This window comes from Aquarana catesbeiana, linkage group LG05 (assembly GCF_042186555.1).
Source record: "Aquarana catesbeiana isolate 2022-GZ linkage group LG05, ASM4218655v1, whole genome shotgun sequence".
NCBI lineage: Eukaryota > Metazoa > Chordata > Amphibia > Anura > Ranidae > Aquarana > Aquarana catesbeiana.
The window spans coordinates 613,792,900-613,808,335 of NC_133328.1; positions in this window are offsets into that span (position 1 = coordinate 613,792,900).

Genomic DNA, 15,436 nt, shown 5'->3' on the forward strand with positions numbered 1-15,436 from the left:
CCCGTGTATTTGGCTCTAGTACTTCCCTGTGTACTACCTGTGTATTTGGCTCTAGTACCTCCCTGTGTACTACCCGTGTATTTGGCTCTAGTACCTCCCTGTGTACTACCCGTGTATTCAGCTCTAGTACTTCCATGTGTACTACCCGTGTATTTGGCTCTAGTACTTCCATGTGTACTACCCGTGTATTTGGCTCTAGTACTTCCATGTGTACTACCCGTGTATTTGGCTCTAGTACTTCCCTGTGTACTATCCGTGTTTTTGGCTCTAGCACCTCCATGTGTACTATCCGTGTATTTGGCTCTAGCACCTCCATGTGTACTACCCATGTATTTGGCTCTAGCACCTCCATGTGTACTACCCGTGTATTTGGCTCTAGTACTTTCATGTGTACTATCTGTATATTTGGCTCTAGTACCTCCCTGTGTACTACCCGTGTATTCAGCTCTAGTACTTCCATGTGTACTACCCGTGTATTTGGCTCTAGTACTTCCATGTGTACTACCCGTGTATTTGGCTCTAGTACTTCCCTGTGTACTATCCGTGTTTTTGGCTCTAGCACCTCCATGTGTACTATCCGTGTATTTGGCTCTAGCACCTCCATGTGTACTACCCATGTATTTGGCTCTAGCACCTCCATGTGTACTACCCGTGTATTTGGCTCTAGCACCTCCATGTGTACTACCCGTGTATTTGGCTCTAGTACTTCCCTGTGTACTACCCGTGTATTCAGCTCTAGTACTTCCATGTGTACTACCCGTGTATTTGGCTCTAGTACCTCCCTGTGTACTACCCGTGTATTCAGCTCTAGTACTTCCATGTGTACTACCCGTGTATTTGGCTCTAGTACTTCCATGTGTACTACCCGTGTATTTGGCTCTAGTACTTCCATGTGTACTACCCGTGTATTTGGCTCTAGTACTTCCATGTGTACTATCCGTGTTTTTGGCTCTAGCACCTCCATGTGTACTATCCGTGTATTTGGCTCTAGCACCTCCATGTGTACTACCCATGTATTTGGCTCTAGCACCTCCATGTGTACTACCCGTGTATTTGGCTCTAGCACCTCCATGTGTACTACCCGTGTATTTGGCTCTAGTACTTCCCTGTGTACTACCTGTGTATTCAGCTCTAGTACTTCCATGTGTACTACCCGTGTATTTGGCTCTAGTACTTCCATGTGTACTATCCTTGTATTTGGCTCTAGCACCTCCATGTGTACTACCCGTGTATTTGGCTCTAGTACTTCCCTGTGTACTACCCGTGTATTTGGCTCTAGTACTTCCCTGTGTACTACCCGTGTATTTGGCTCTAGTACTTCCCTGTGTACTACCCGTGTATTTGGCTCTAGTACCTCCCTGTGTACTACCAGTGTATTCAGCTCTAGTACTTCCATGTGTACTACCCGTGTATTTGGCTCTAGTACTTCCATGTGTACTATCCGTGTATTTGGCTCTAGTACCTCCCTGTGTACTACCCGTGTATTCAGCTCTAGTACTTCCATGTGTACTACCCGTGTATTTGGCTCTAGTACTTCCATGTGTACTATCCGTGTATTTGGCTCTAGTACCTCCCTGTGTACTACCCGTGTATTCAGCTCTAGTACTTCCATGTGTACTACCCGTGTATTCAGCTCTAGTACTTCCATGTGTACTACCCGTGTATTTGGCTCTAGTACTTCCATGTGTACTATCCATGTTTTTGGCTCTAGCACCTCCATGTGTACTATCCTTGTATTTGACTCTAGCACCTCCATGTGTACTACCCGTGTGTTCAGCTCTAGTACTTCCCTGTGTACTACCCGTGTATTTGGCTCTAGTACTTCCCTGTGTACTACCCGTGTATTTGGCTCTAGTACTTCCCTGTGTACTACCCGTGTATTTGGCTCTAGTACCTCCCTGTGTACTACCCGTGTATTTGGCTCTAGTACCTCCCTGTGTACTACCCTTGTATTCAGCTCTAGTACTTCCATGTGTACTACCCGTGTATTTGGCTCTAGTACTTCCATGTGTACTATCCATGTATTTGGCTCTAGTACTTCCATGTGTACTATCCATGTTTTTGGCTCTAGCACCTCCATGTGTACTACCGGTGTATTTGGCTCTAGTACTTCCCTGTGTACTACCCGTGTATTTGGCTCTAGTACCTCCCTGTGTACTACCCGTATATTTGGCTCTAGTACCTCCCTGTGTACTACCCGTGTATTCAACTCTAGTACTTCCATGTGTACTACCCGTGTATTTGGCTCTAGTACTTCCATGTGTACTATCCGTGTATTGGGCTCTAGTACCTCCCTGTGTACTACCCGTGTATTCAGCTCTAGTACTTCCATGTGTACTACCCGTGTATTTGGCTCTAGTACTTCCATGTGTACTATCCATGTTTTTGGCTCTAGCACCTCCATGTGTACTACCCGTGTATTTGGCTCTAGTACTTCCATGTGTACTATCCATGTTTTTGGCTCTAGCACCTCCATGTGTACTATCCTTGTATTTGGCTCTAGCACCTCCATGTGTACTACCCGTGTATTTGGCTCTAGTACCTCCCTGTGTACTACCCGTGTATTTGGCTCTAGTACCTCCCTGTGTACTACCCGTGTATTCGGCTCTAGTACTTCCTTGTGTACTACCCGTGTATTTGGCTCTAGTACTTCCTTGTGTACTACCCGTGTATTTGGCTCTAGTACTTCCCTGTGTACTACCCGTGTATTTGGCTCTAGTACCTCCCTGTGTACTACCCGTGTATTCGGCTCTAGTACTTCCTTGTGTACTACCCATGTATTTGGCTCTAGTACTTCCTTGTGTACTACCCGTGTATTTGGCTCTAGTACTTCCATGTGTACTATCCTTGTATTTGGCTCTAGCACCTCCATGTGTACTACCCGTGTATTTGGCTCTAGTACCTCCCTGTGTACTACCCGTGTATTTGGCTCTAGTACTTCCATGTGTACTACCCGTGTATTTGGCTCTAGTACCTCCCTGTGTACTACCCGTGTATTTGGCTCTAGTACCTCCCTGTGTACTACCCGTGTATTCAGCTCTAGTACTTCCATGTGTACTACCCGTGTATTTGGCTCTAGTACTTCCATGTGTACTATCCATGTTTTTGGCTCTAGCACCTCCATGTGTACTACCCGTGTATTTGGCTCTAGTACTTCCCTGTGTACTACCCGTGTATTTGGCTCTAGTACCTCCCTGTGTACTACCCGTGTATTTGGCTCTAGTACCTCCCTGTGTACTACCCGTGTATTCAGCTCTAGTACTTCCATGTGTACTACCCGTATATTTGGCTCTAGTACCTCCCTGTGTACTACCCGTGTATTCAACTCTAGTACTTCCATGTGTACTACCCGTGTATTTGGCTCTAGTACTTCCATGTGTACTATCCGTGTATTGGGCTCTAGTACCTCCCTGTGTACTACCCGTGTATTCAGCTCTAGTACTTCCATGTGTACTACCCGTGTATTCAGCTCTAGTACTTCCATGTGTACTACCCGTGTATTTGGCTCTAGTACTTCCATGTGTACTATCCATGTTTTTGGCTCTAGCACCTCCATGTGTACTATCCTTGTATTTGGCTCTAGCACCTCCATGTGTACTACCCGTGTATTTGGCTCTAGTACTTCCATGTGTACTACCCGTGTATTTGGCTCTAGTACTTCCATGTGTACTATCCATGTTTTTGGCTCTAGCACCTCCATGTGTACTACCCGTGTATTTGGCTCTACTACTTCCATGTGTACTATCCATGTTTTTGGCTCTAGCACCTCCATGTGTACTATCCTTGTATTTGGCTCTAGCACCTCCATGTGTACTACCCGTGTATTTGGCTCTAGTACCTCCCTGTGTACTACCCGTGTATTTGGCTCTAGCACCTCCATGTGTACTACCCGTGTATTTGGCTCTAGTACCTCCCTGTGTACTACCCGTGTATTTGGCTCTAGTACTTCCTTGTGTACTACCCGTGTATTTGGCTCTAGTACTTCCTTGTGTACTACCCGTGTATTTGGCTCTAGTACTTCCATGTGTACTACCCGTGTATTTGGCTCTAGTACTTCCATGTGTACTACCCTTGTATTTGGCTCTAGTACTTCCATGTGTACTACCCGTGTATTTGGCTCTAGTACTTCCATGTGTACTACCCGTGTATTTGGCTCTAGTACTTCCATGTGTACTATCCGTGTATTTGGCTCTAGTACTTCCATGTGTACTATCCGTGTATTTGGCTCTAGTACTTCCATGTGTACTACCCGTGTATTTGGCTCTAGTACTTCCATGTGTACTACCCGTGTATTTGGCTCTAGTACTTCCATGTGTACTACCCGTGTATTTGGCTCTAGTACTTCCATGTGTACTACCCGTGTATTTGGCTCTAGTACTTCCATGTGTACTACCCGTGTATTTGGCTCTAGTACCTCCCTGTGTACTACCCGTGTATTTGGCTCTAGTACCTCCCTGTGTACTACCCGTGTATTCAGCTCTAGTACTTCCATGTGTACTACCCGTGTATTTGGCTCTAGTACTTCCATGTGTACTATCCATGTTTTTGGCTCTAGCACCTCCATGTGTACTACCCGTGTATTTGGCTCTAGTACTTCCCTGTGTACTACCCGTGTATTTGGCTCTAGTACCTCCCTGTGTACTACCCGTGTATTTGGCTCTAGTACCTCCCTGTGTACTACCCGTGTATTCAGCTCTAGTACTTCCATGTGTACTACCCGTATATTTGGCTCTAGTACCTCCCTGTGTACTACCCGTGTATTCAACTCTAGTACTTCCATGTGTACTACCCGTGTATTTGGCTCTAGTACTTCCATGTGTACTATCCGTGTATTGGGCTCTAGTACCTCCCTGTGTACTACCCGTGTATTCAGCTCTAGTACTTCCATGTGTACTACCCGTGTATTCAGCTCTAGTACTTCCATGTGTACTACCCGTGTATTTGGCTCTAGTACTTCCATGTGTACTATCCATGTTTTTGGCTCTAGCACCTCCATGTGTACTATCCTTGTATTTGGCTCTAGCACCTCCATGTGTACTACCCGTGTATTTGGCTCTAGTACCTCCCTGTGTACTACCCGTGTATTTGGCTCTAGTACCTCCCTGTGTACTACCCGTGTATTTGGCTCTAGCACCTCCATGTGTACTACCCGTGTATTTGGCTCTAGTACCTCCCTGTGTACTACCCGTGTATTTGGCTCTAGTACTTCCTTGTGTACTACCCGTGTATTTGGCTCTAGTACTTCCATGTGTACTACCCGTGTATTTGGCTCTAGTACTTCCATGTGTACTACCCTTGTATTTGGCTCTAGTACTTCCATGTGTACTACCCGTGTATTTGGCTCTAGTACTTCCATGTGTACTACCCTTGTATTTGGCTCTAGTACTTCCATGTGTACTATCCGTGTATTTGGCTCTAGTACTTCCATGTGTACTATCCGTGTATTTGGCTCTAGTACTTCCATGTGTACTACCCGTGTATTTGGCTCTAGTACTTCCATGTGTACTACCCGTGTATTTGGCTCTAGTACTTCCATGTGTAGGCTGCTCTGCCTCTCCTTGCAGGAAGATTCTCTCTCTCAGATTCTGGAAATCCGTCCCTCCCGTGCCCGGTGTGAGTGTGTGCGGGGATCTGTTAGATTCAGGAGCCACTGAAAGCAAAGCTGTCATCTGTAAATACAGAAGGATTCAGTGTTTACTAGTGACCTCAGCCAGTTCAGCTCTCACATCCCTTTGGTTAAATAGTCCCGGTACTCACTGGATCCTAAGCAACAAGTGACGTCCACCGGCCTCATTTATTTACTGGCTGGGAATCCCTTACCATGTAAACAAAACAGCTGGAGATAATCTAAAAACAAAACACATGGGGTTCTCCCCCGTAATTCATACTAGGCTCTTCAAATCTGGTAAGAAGGAGTGGGATTCCCCCCCCCCCCCCCCAAATATTATTCTAGACCCTTGGAGTCCGACATGGATTTTGAGGGGGAAACACACAAAAATCAGAAAAAAAATCTGTGCCCCCTCCCAAACAAAATCCACACCAGACTCTTATCCAAGCATGCAACCTGGCTGACGCAAAAAGGAAGGGGGCGATAGGGCACTCCCTTCCTGAACCATAGCAGGCCACATTTTCTCAACATGATGGGGGCACCTTGTCAGGGGAGACCCCTCCGACAAAGCGTCTTATCCCTATGATGTTGATGGCAAGGGCCTCTTCTCCACAACCCTGGCATGGTGGTTGTGGGGCCCTGTGGGTAAAGGGCTTATCAGAATCTAGAAATAAGGGCGCTCCCAGATACTGCCCCCCACCATATGGATGAGTAAGGAGTACATAGTACCCCTACTCATTCAAAAAAAAAGTGAAAAGTAAATAAAAACACAAACTTTTTGGCAAGTCCTCGCCTGGTTTTAAACAAAGGTCTCTCAGGTGACGTCAATGACCTAATATGGAACTTGTCATGTGGGGTGAGCAGGCATCAGAGTCAGACATGCTAGCAGTCAGAGGGCTTTTTTTTTTTTTCGTTGCGTTAGTGGGCATCGGGCATTACCGTGGATCTGCATCTCTAGATGACATGATTTACGGTAGATTTACATCATGGGACTTTTTTAAATTTTTTTTTTTTATTAAAGTACGTCTCAAAATCTGTGTCACTCTGCTCTCTCCTCATTATCAGCTTATGAACTGATTGGCTTCTTGTGCTGCTTCTTCTTACACTTCAGCCCTGCTGTACAAGGACTGCAAAATACAGGTACCTCCAACACTTGTATTAAAAAGAACACATTTTAAGATGTACTAATGTAGTAACAACATATACAAACGGGGGAACAGGATTTTATCGGTACCCCCATTTGTATTTGTTGTCTCAAGATATGTTAATTAGGATGTGGGTACCTTTCTGAGCAGTCTACCAGTGGCAGCCAGTGGTATTTTTCTGCATCTGCTCTGGCTTCTGTTTCCTCCCTCCTTCTCGGTGGCCAATTGGGAGTCTTCTCTTTTTGGCCAATCAGAAAACGGGTCCCACACCCGCCTTTGGCCGGATTGAGGATCAGTGTTACAACAGCGAATGAACACCTGGGTGTGCTCCTGGCGCAATGCTCTGCGTCATGATCCCACATATTTTGAAGCCTATTGTCCTAAAAGCGTCCTGAATAGGGGGTGGCAGTGGCGGCCGTGGATACATTCATGCTATGCATGAATCTATCCATTAGTCATATAATGGGTGGCGTGGAGAGAGGGGGCGGCACCCGGGCGCCCCTAATGGAGTCTACTATATGCAGTCTACTATATAAGATGTACTAATGATTACAAAGCTGGATTAATTTGTATCTTTAGTATCTGCCTAGGGTTTGGCTTTAATGAGCTAAACTGAAAATTTTGACTTCAGTTTTGCCAAAATCCCTTTACCCATTCCTAATGACCGTCTTCTGGGCTGCTAAAAAAAAAATTCAGACAAGCTGCGTTTCAATTGGTTGGACTTTAAGCTCCCATTATATCCATCACTTACAAAAAAGGCATGCAAGTCTTATAATGCAAGTGTATACGGTCAGAAGACTGATGGTGTTTTGTAGCTATCTCAAGCCTGTTCATAGTAGGCTTCTCCAGAACACATTCTACGTGACCCGGCATAGGATGATGGAGATACATCCAGAATGTAAAGCTGTGTAAATGTTTGGTGTCTCATGTTTGGCGTATCATGTTTTGCATATTTTGCGCCGGGGAAAGGTTACTAATTTTTGCTGGCATGGTGTGAAGTTCACAGCACATCAAAATATCGCTGAGATTTTCCACATAACAAGTGTATACATTGCACAGAGACCCGTCCCTCTAATTCCCTAATCTCCAGAAGGAATACATGGCACCACAGGCTGTGCTGGAATCCGCAGCACATGGACGCGTTACCTCTGCTGACCGCTGACATCACCCCAACCATTTCCCTGACATCCTCCTTTGTTTCATATCTTGTGAAGCTGTTAAATTACAATGGAGAGCAAACACAAATTAGCAGAGGTCCCGAACCTTTGTCAGCTTGTGAGATGTATTATTGTATAGCAGGGATCTCCAGACTTTTCAGTATGAGGACCACATCATATATTTTATAAATATTCATGGGCTGAAAAAAAATATTTTTCATAAATGATTGAGTCATCCCTTACATCATGGTCACCATCAGATTTCCCCATACATCAGGGTCACCATCAGATTTCCCCATACATCAGGTTCACCATCAGATTTCCCCATACATCAGAATTACCATCAGATTCCCCCTTACATCAGGGTCACCATCAGATTCCCCCATACATCAGGGTCACCATCAGATTTCCCCATACATCATGGTCACCATCAGATTTCCCCTTACATCATGGTCACCATCAGATTTCCCCATACATCAGGGTCACCATCAGATTTCCCCATACATCATGGTCACCATCAGATTTCCCCATACATCAGGTTCACCATCAGATTTCCCCATACTTCAGGATTACCATCAGATTCCCCCTTACATCAGGTTCACCATCAGATCCCCCCTTACATCAGGGTCACCGTCAGATTTCCCCTTACATCAGGGTCACCATCAAATTCCCCCATACATCATGGTCACCATCAGATTCCCCCTTACATCAGGGTCACCATCAGATTCCCCCATTCATCAGGTTCACCATCAGATTCCCCCTTACATCAGGGTCTTCATCAGATTTCCCCTTACATCAGGGTCACCATCAAATTCCCCCTTACATCAGGGTCACCATCAGATTTCCCCTTACATCAGGGTCACCATCAGATTCCCCCATACATCAGGATCACCATCAGATTCCCCCATACATTAGGGTCACCATCAGATTCCCCCATACATCAGGATCACCATCAGATTCCCCCATACATTAGGGTCACCAGCAGATTCCCCCTTACATCAGGATCACCATCAGATTCCCCCTTACATCAGGGTCACCATCAGATTCCCCCTTACATCAACGTCACCATCAGATTCCCCCTTACATCAGGGTCACCATCAGATTCCCCCTTACATCAACGTCACCATCAGATTCCCCCTTACATCAGGGTCACCATCAGATTCCCCCTTACATCAGGATCACCATCAGATTCCCACATACATTAGGGTCACCATCAGATTCCCCCTTACATCAGGGTCACCAGCAGATTCCCCCTTACATCAGGGTCACCATGAGATTCCCCCTTACATCAGGATCACCATCAGATTCCCCCAATACATTAGGGTCACCAGCAGATTCCCCCTTACATCAGGGTCACCAGCAGATTCCCCCTTACATCAGGATCACCATCAGATTCCCCCAATACATTAGGGTCACCAGCAGATCCCCCCTTACATCAGGATCACCATCAGATTCCCACATACATCAGGGTCACCAGCAGATTCCCCCTTACATCAGGGTCACCATCAGAATCCCCCATAAATCAGAGTTCCTATCAGAGCCACCCTTACATCAAGGTCCCCATCAAAGTACCCCTTACGTCAGTGTCCCCACCAGAGTCCCTCTTATATTAGGTCCAGAACAATATTCCCAATGCACACGTTCCTGAGAGTGGCTAAAGAGTAAGTGGGTGCTGTAGCGACCACCTGCATGAAACCAACTCAGATCAAGGAATGCAGTGCTGTGAAAAAAGTATTTGCCCTTTTCCTGATTTTTAATTTTTTTGATTATTTTTTCAAACTCAAATGATTCAGATCATCAAACAAATTTTAATATTACACAAAGATAACCGAGTAAATCCAAAATTCAGTTATTAAATGATGTCTTTATTTATTAAGGGAAAAACGCTGTCCAAACCTGCCTGGCCCTATGTGAAAAAGTAATTGCCCCCTAAACCTAACAACTGGTTGTGCCACCGTTTGCGAAAACAACTGCAATCAAGCATTTGCGATAACTGGCAATGAGTCTTCCACATCGCTGTGGAGGTATTTTGGCTCCTTCTTCTTTGCATACTTGTTTTAATTCAGCCACACTGGAGGGTTTTCCAGCATGTACAACCTGTTTAAGGTCATGCCACAGCATCTCAATCAGATTTAAGTATGGACTTTGACTAGGCCACTCCTAAACCTTTATTTTGTTTCTTTGAGCCATTCAGAGGTGGACTTGCTGGTGTGTATCGGATCATTGTCCTGCTGCATAACCCAAGTGCGCTTCAACTTGAGGTCACAAACTGATGGCCAGACATTCTCCTTCAGAATTTTCTGGTAGAGCGCAGAATTCATGGATACATTAATTATGGCAAGTCATCCACGTCCTGAAGCTGCTAAGCAGCCCCAGACCATCACACTACCACCACCATGTGTGACTGTTGGTATGATGTTCTTTTTGTGAAATGAAATTAGTTTTATGACAGATGTAACGGGACACACACCTTCCAAAAAGTTCAACTTTGTCTCATCAGTTCATAGAATATTTGCCCAAAAGTATTTGGGGTTAATCAAGATTTTTTTTTTGTAAAATGTGAGACAAGCCTTTGTGTTCTTTTTAGTCAATAGTGACTTTGGCCTTGGAACTCTCCCATGGGTGCCATTTTTGCCCAGTTTCTTTATTATTACTGAATCATGAATAGGGATGAGCCCGATGTTCGCCTGTTCACTGAACAGCGAACATTATGCGGTGTTCGCTGCAAATTTGAAAGCCACGGAACACCGTTAAAGTCTTTGGGACATTAACATGAAAAAGTAAAAGTACTCATTCTAAAGGCTTATATGCAATTTATTGCCATAAAAAGTGTTTGGGGACCTGAGTCCTGCCCCGGGGGACATGTATCAATGCAAAAAAAAGTTTTAAAAATGGACGTTTTTTCAGGAGCAGTAATTTTAATAATGCTTAGAGTGAAGCAATAAAAGTGAAATATTCCTTTAAATATTGTGTCTGGGGGGTGTCTATAGTATGCCTGTAAAGTGGCGCATTTTTCCAGTGTTTACAACATTACTACAGCAAAATGAAATTTCTAAAGGAAAAAAGTCATTTAAAACTGATCGCGGTTGTAATGAATTGTCGGGTCTCGGCAATATAGATGAAACTCATTGAAAAAAACGGCATGGGTTCCTCCCCAGTCCATTACCAGGCCCTTTGGGTCTGGTATGAATATTAAGGGGAACCCCGAACCAAAAATAAAAAATAATTGCATGGGGGTCCCCCCAAAATCCATACAAGGCCCTTCAGGTCTAGTATGGATATTAAGGGGAACCCTGCGCCAAATAAAAAAAATGGCATAGGGGTCCCCCCAAAATCCATACCAGACCCTTCAGGTTTGGTATGGATTTTAAGGGGAACACTGTGCCAAAATAAAAAAATGGCATAGGGGTCCCCTCCAAAATCCATACCAGACCCTTATCCGAGCATGTAACCTGGCAGGCCACAGGAAAAGAGGGGGGACGAGAGAGCATCCCCCCCTCCTGAACTATACCAGGCCACATGCCCTCAACATGGGGAAAGTGCTTTGGAGTAGCCCCCCAAAGCACCTTGTCCCCATGTTGATGGGGACAAAGGCCTCATCCCCACAACCCTTTCCCGGTGGTTGTGGGGGTCTGCGGGCGGGGGGATTATCAGAATCTGGAATCCCCCTTTAACAAGGGGACCCCCAGATCCTGCCTCCCCCCACAGGAATGTATAACGGGTACATTGTACCCCTACCATTTCACAAAAAAGTGTCAAAAGTAGTAAAAAAGACAGGAGCCACTTTGGGACAAGTCCTTTATTAAAAAATAAAAAAAATAAAAATGTCCCATGATGTAAATCCATCTCACACTGCCGACGATCTGAAAAAAGAAAAAAAAAGCTGCAACAGCTCCGCCTCCATGGGAGGCTCCCGCCGAGTGACAGATAAGTCTCGGTGACAGCTGTTATATAGCTGAGGTCGGGGCCACTCGGTGACATAAACAGGTGACCCCGCCCCCTCTGACGCCATGTGACAGATAAGTGTCTGGTATGCATTTTGGGGGGGGACCCCTACGCCATTTTTAAAAAAAATTTGGCACAGGGTTCCCCTTAATATCCATACCAGACCTGAAGGGCCTGGTATGGATTTTGGGGGGACCCCCACGCACTGACCTTAACTGAGGCAAATGAGGCCTGCAGTTCTTTAGATGTTGTTCTGGGTTCTTTTATGACCTCCTGGATGAGTCGTCATTGGGCTCCTGGAATAATTTTGGTTGGCCAGCTACTCCTGGATAGGTTCACCACTGTTCCACGTTTTCTCCATTTGAGGATAATGGCTCTCACCGTGGATTGCTGAAGTCCCAAAGCCTTAGACCCCTTTCACACGGGCTGTCCGATCAGGTCTGCCTGTCAGTTTTTCAGTCGGACCTGATCTGACCCTCTGGTCTCCCCTATGGTACGCCAGATGTCAGCGGTGACATGTCCGATCCGATCATGATGTGTAAAGAGGGGTTGGGACGAAGGTATAGGCACAATATAGATTTTGTGCGGAATTAGGCTTGAAGAAAAATGACGTTGTTGTATATTGTGACATGTCAGGGAATTTATTTAGGCAGACTTTAAAAGTAAGCGAATGGTCCCATTGAACTTTTTTAGTAGGAAAGAAGGAGGAGATGGTTTTACCAGAATAAATGAGATTAAACAAATGCATGCCCGTGCTATTAAAGTGTACTCTGTAGAAAGGCTGGGTCAAATTTTTTTTTTTTAGGGGAAAAAAAATCCAAAATCACAACATTGGTTATCTTTTTAATTGAAATGTTCAGTTTATTATTGGTGACATTAGCTCAGAGCCTGTATGTCTAGACCTCTCCTCCCCATCAAGATATAGCTCAACAGCTGCAGTCTTTCTGCCTCCTTACATAGCACAATTCTTATGCTAATGGTAGGTATACGCTGACCGTGAAGGAAAGCGAGGTCACTAGTGATGTTTCGGCTACTTTCACTACTCGGAAGTGTTTATTGCTAATATCACATTTCTATCATACGGGAGGACTCTATGGGACGCCCATCTACTTGAGATTAAATGGGAAAGGCTATTTAATAAATCCAATCTAAGAATTTCTCCATGCAATAAATGGATTTTTGAATGTGAATTATACATACTGGTCACATATACAGGTGACATGGTGAATTTATCTGTCCATGGAAGTTGCCCCCTTCTTTTTGTTGAGGAAATAAGCCCACACAACCCACTGCATTTTTAACATGAACTCCAGGAAATATTTGTATTCCATACTTACATTGGTCAAGCCAATGGAACTTGTTTTCTTGTATTTATTGATGATGTGACTGCTGACAAAAGCAGCAGGATGAATTCTGAAGTGTTTCGGGCAATATTATCTGCTCATATTCAGCAAAATGCTTCAGAACTCATTGGACGGCGCTTCACAGTGCAGATGGACAATAAACCCGAAGCATACTGTGAAAGCAACCAAAGAGTTTTTTAAGGGAAAGAAGTGGAATGTTATGCAATGGCCAAGTCAATCACCTGACCTGAATCCGATTGAGCATGCATTTCACTTGCTGAAGGCAAAACTGAAGGGAAAATGCCCCAAGAACAAGCAGGAACTGAAGACAGCTGCAGTAGAGGCCTGGCAGAGCATCACCAGGGATGAAACCCAGCGTCTGGTGATGTCTATGCGTTCCAGATCAAAGCTTTCAATGCTTGAAGCAAGCACTACAGAGCGGGGAGACGCCAGGTTTGGGACCCATATACACATTTCTATGGGATGATATAAACATATGACATTTGGTTATCTTGGTACCACTGACTAATTAGGAGCCTAATTGAAAGCTTTGATCAGTTACCTTCACTTGATATCGAACATTGGTTGACACCAACCTTGGAATCCATTGTACTCTGTGTTTTCATTGCTTCCCGTTATTTGGCGCCCATCTATGCCCCCTATTGCGCAGTTGCTTTACCTTTCCTTTTTGGAATCATTTGCATGTAAAAAACAAATTGTGACTATACTCAATCCTATCCTATACCCCTGACGAAGGTGTTTAACCAGAAACGCGTCGGGTACCGGGGATTACTATATACCAGAGAGTATTGTTATATTGTCATATTGTTCATTCAAATTGTATTTCTTTCCTTTTTGTTTTTTCTGTATGTATCTTTTGTATAACATTTAATGTCTTTTACTATCAATTATTTGTATGATCGAACATTTTTATACATCGATTAAAATTGACTTTTTTGTACTACCTGAGTATGTGTTGCCTTTAAAGTCCCTTTGAAGGGGGATTTCTCTTTAAATTGTATACCAGGGATGTGGCAACCACATTACTCTCATCTGAAATGGTGAAATCCTCTTTCTTAGTGTAGCAATAACTCACGGTGGAGCTGCTGATTTAAAGCGGGCTGTTTCCATCACCTTTTTACTGGTAGTTTCATCAATACCAGAGTTAGAGTCCACATTGAACTTATCAGCTAACAATATAGGCACCAGTCACTTTAGTACTTTTCCAATGCTTTAATGGGAGATAACTGGAAGAAGTAGCAGGAAAGAGGTAGAAGAAGAGTTGCAGGGAAGATCAAATACATTTTCTTGGTATAGCAATAAGGAATTGAAATCTCAGGGATGAATGTATCTTCAGTTCAGGATTAAATCTTTGCCTGCCCGGATAGGTCCCTCTCACTAACCTAGCAGCCGGAGCACAGCATGAACAGAAAGTCTCTGCCACAGACTTGAGTGAAACAAAACTGTACGATCCTCTGCCACAGGATGTAGTAGTTTTCAGTGAACAGCAAACACAGTACCAGAACCTTTAAGCCGACCCGGCAGTACTATGTGGTAGGTTAACTTAAGATACGTCCTCCAATTGATTCACCAGGCCCCTCTCCAGACCAGCACTCTGCATGATCCTTCCATGACGGGTCCTCCCCTGGATTCTTCTCAATTGTCCAGCTTCTTCCCGCAGGACAGATAGCACAGGACCATCTCCACAGCTGTTGTAGTAGGCCCCAGACAGACTTCTGGGCCCACCCACACACTGCAGCAACGTGGTCCTCCCGCCTGGAGGACCACGAGGTAGGACTCCTAACACATACCTGTCGGCCAGGAGGGCCAGCAGGTGGAACGAAAAGACCCCGAAATATGTCGTCTGTCCCTTAAATACCTCCTCCCAGAATGCACCGCAGGGGACAACCTCTGCCGAATTACTTCTGAGAAAGAAGAGCACTCAATACACCTCAGTCTGCTGCTTTCCAGCTCCGGTCTGTAGTGACACCAACATCTACAGGCGACGGAGTGGAACTGCACGCAACACAACCAAGGTTGGAACAGAAGCTAATTTAGCTATAGATTAAATCTGAACTATGCACAGAAAAGATGACCCACTAAATTTACATATAGGCGGTAGATAAAAAATCTACCAGCGCTACATTGGTAATTGTCAGTTAAAGCGACGAAGTGCCGTATCGCAAAAAATGCTCTGGTCATTGAGCAGCCAAATCTGGAGTGGTTAAAGTAGATCTA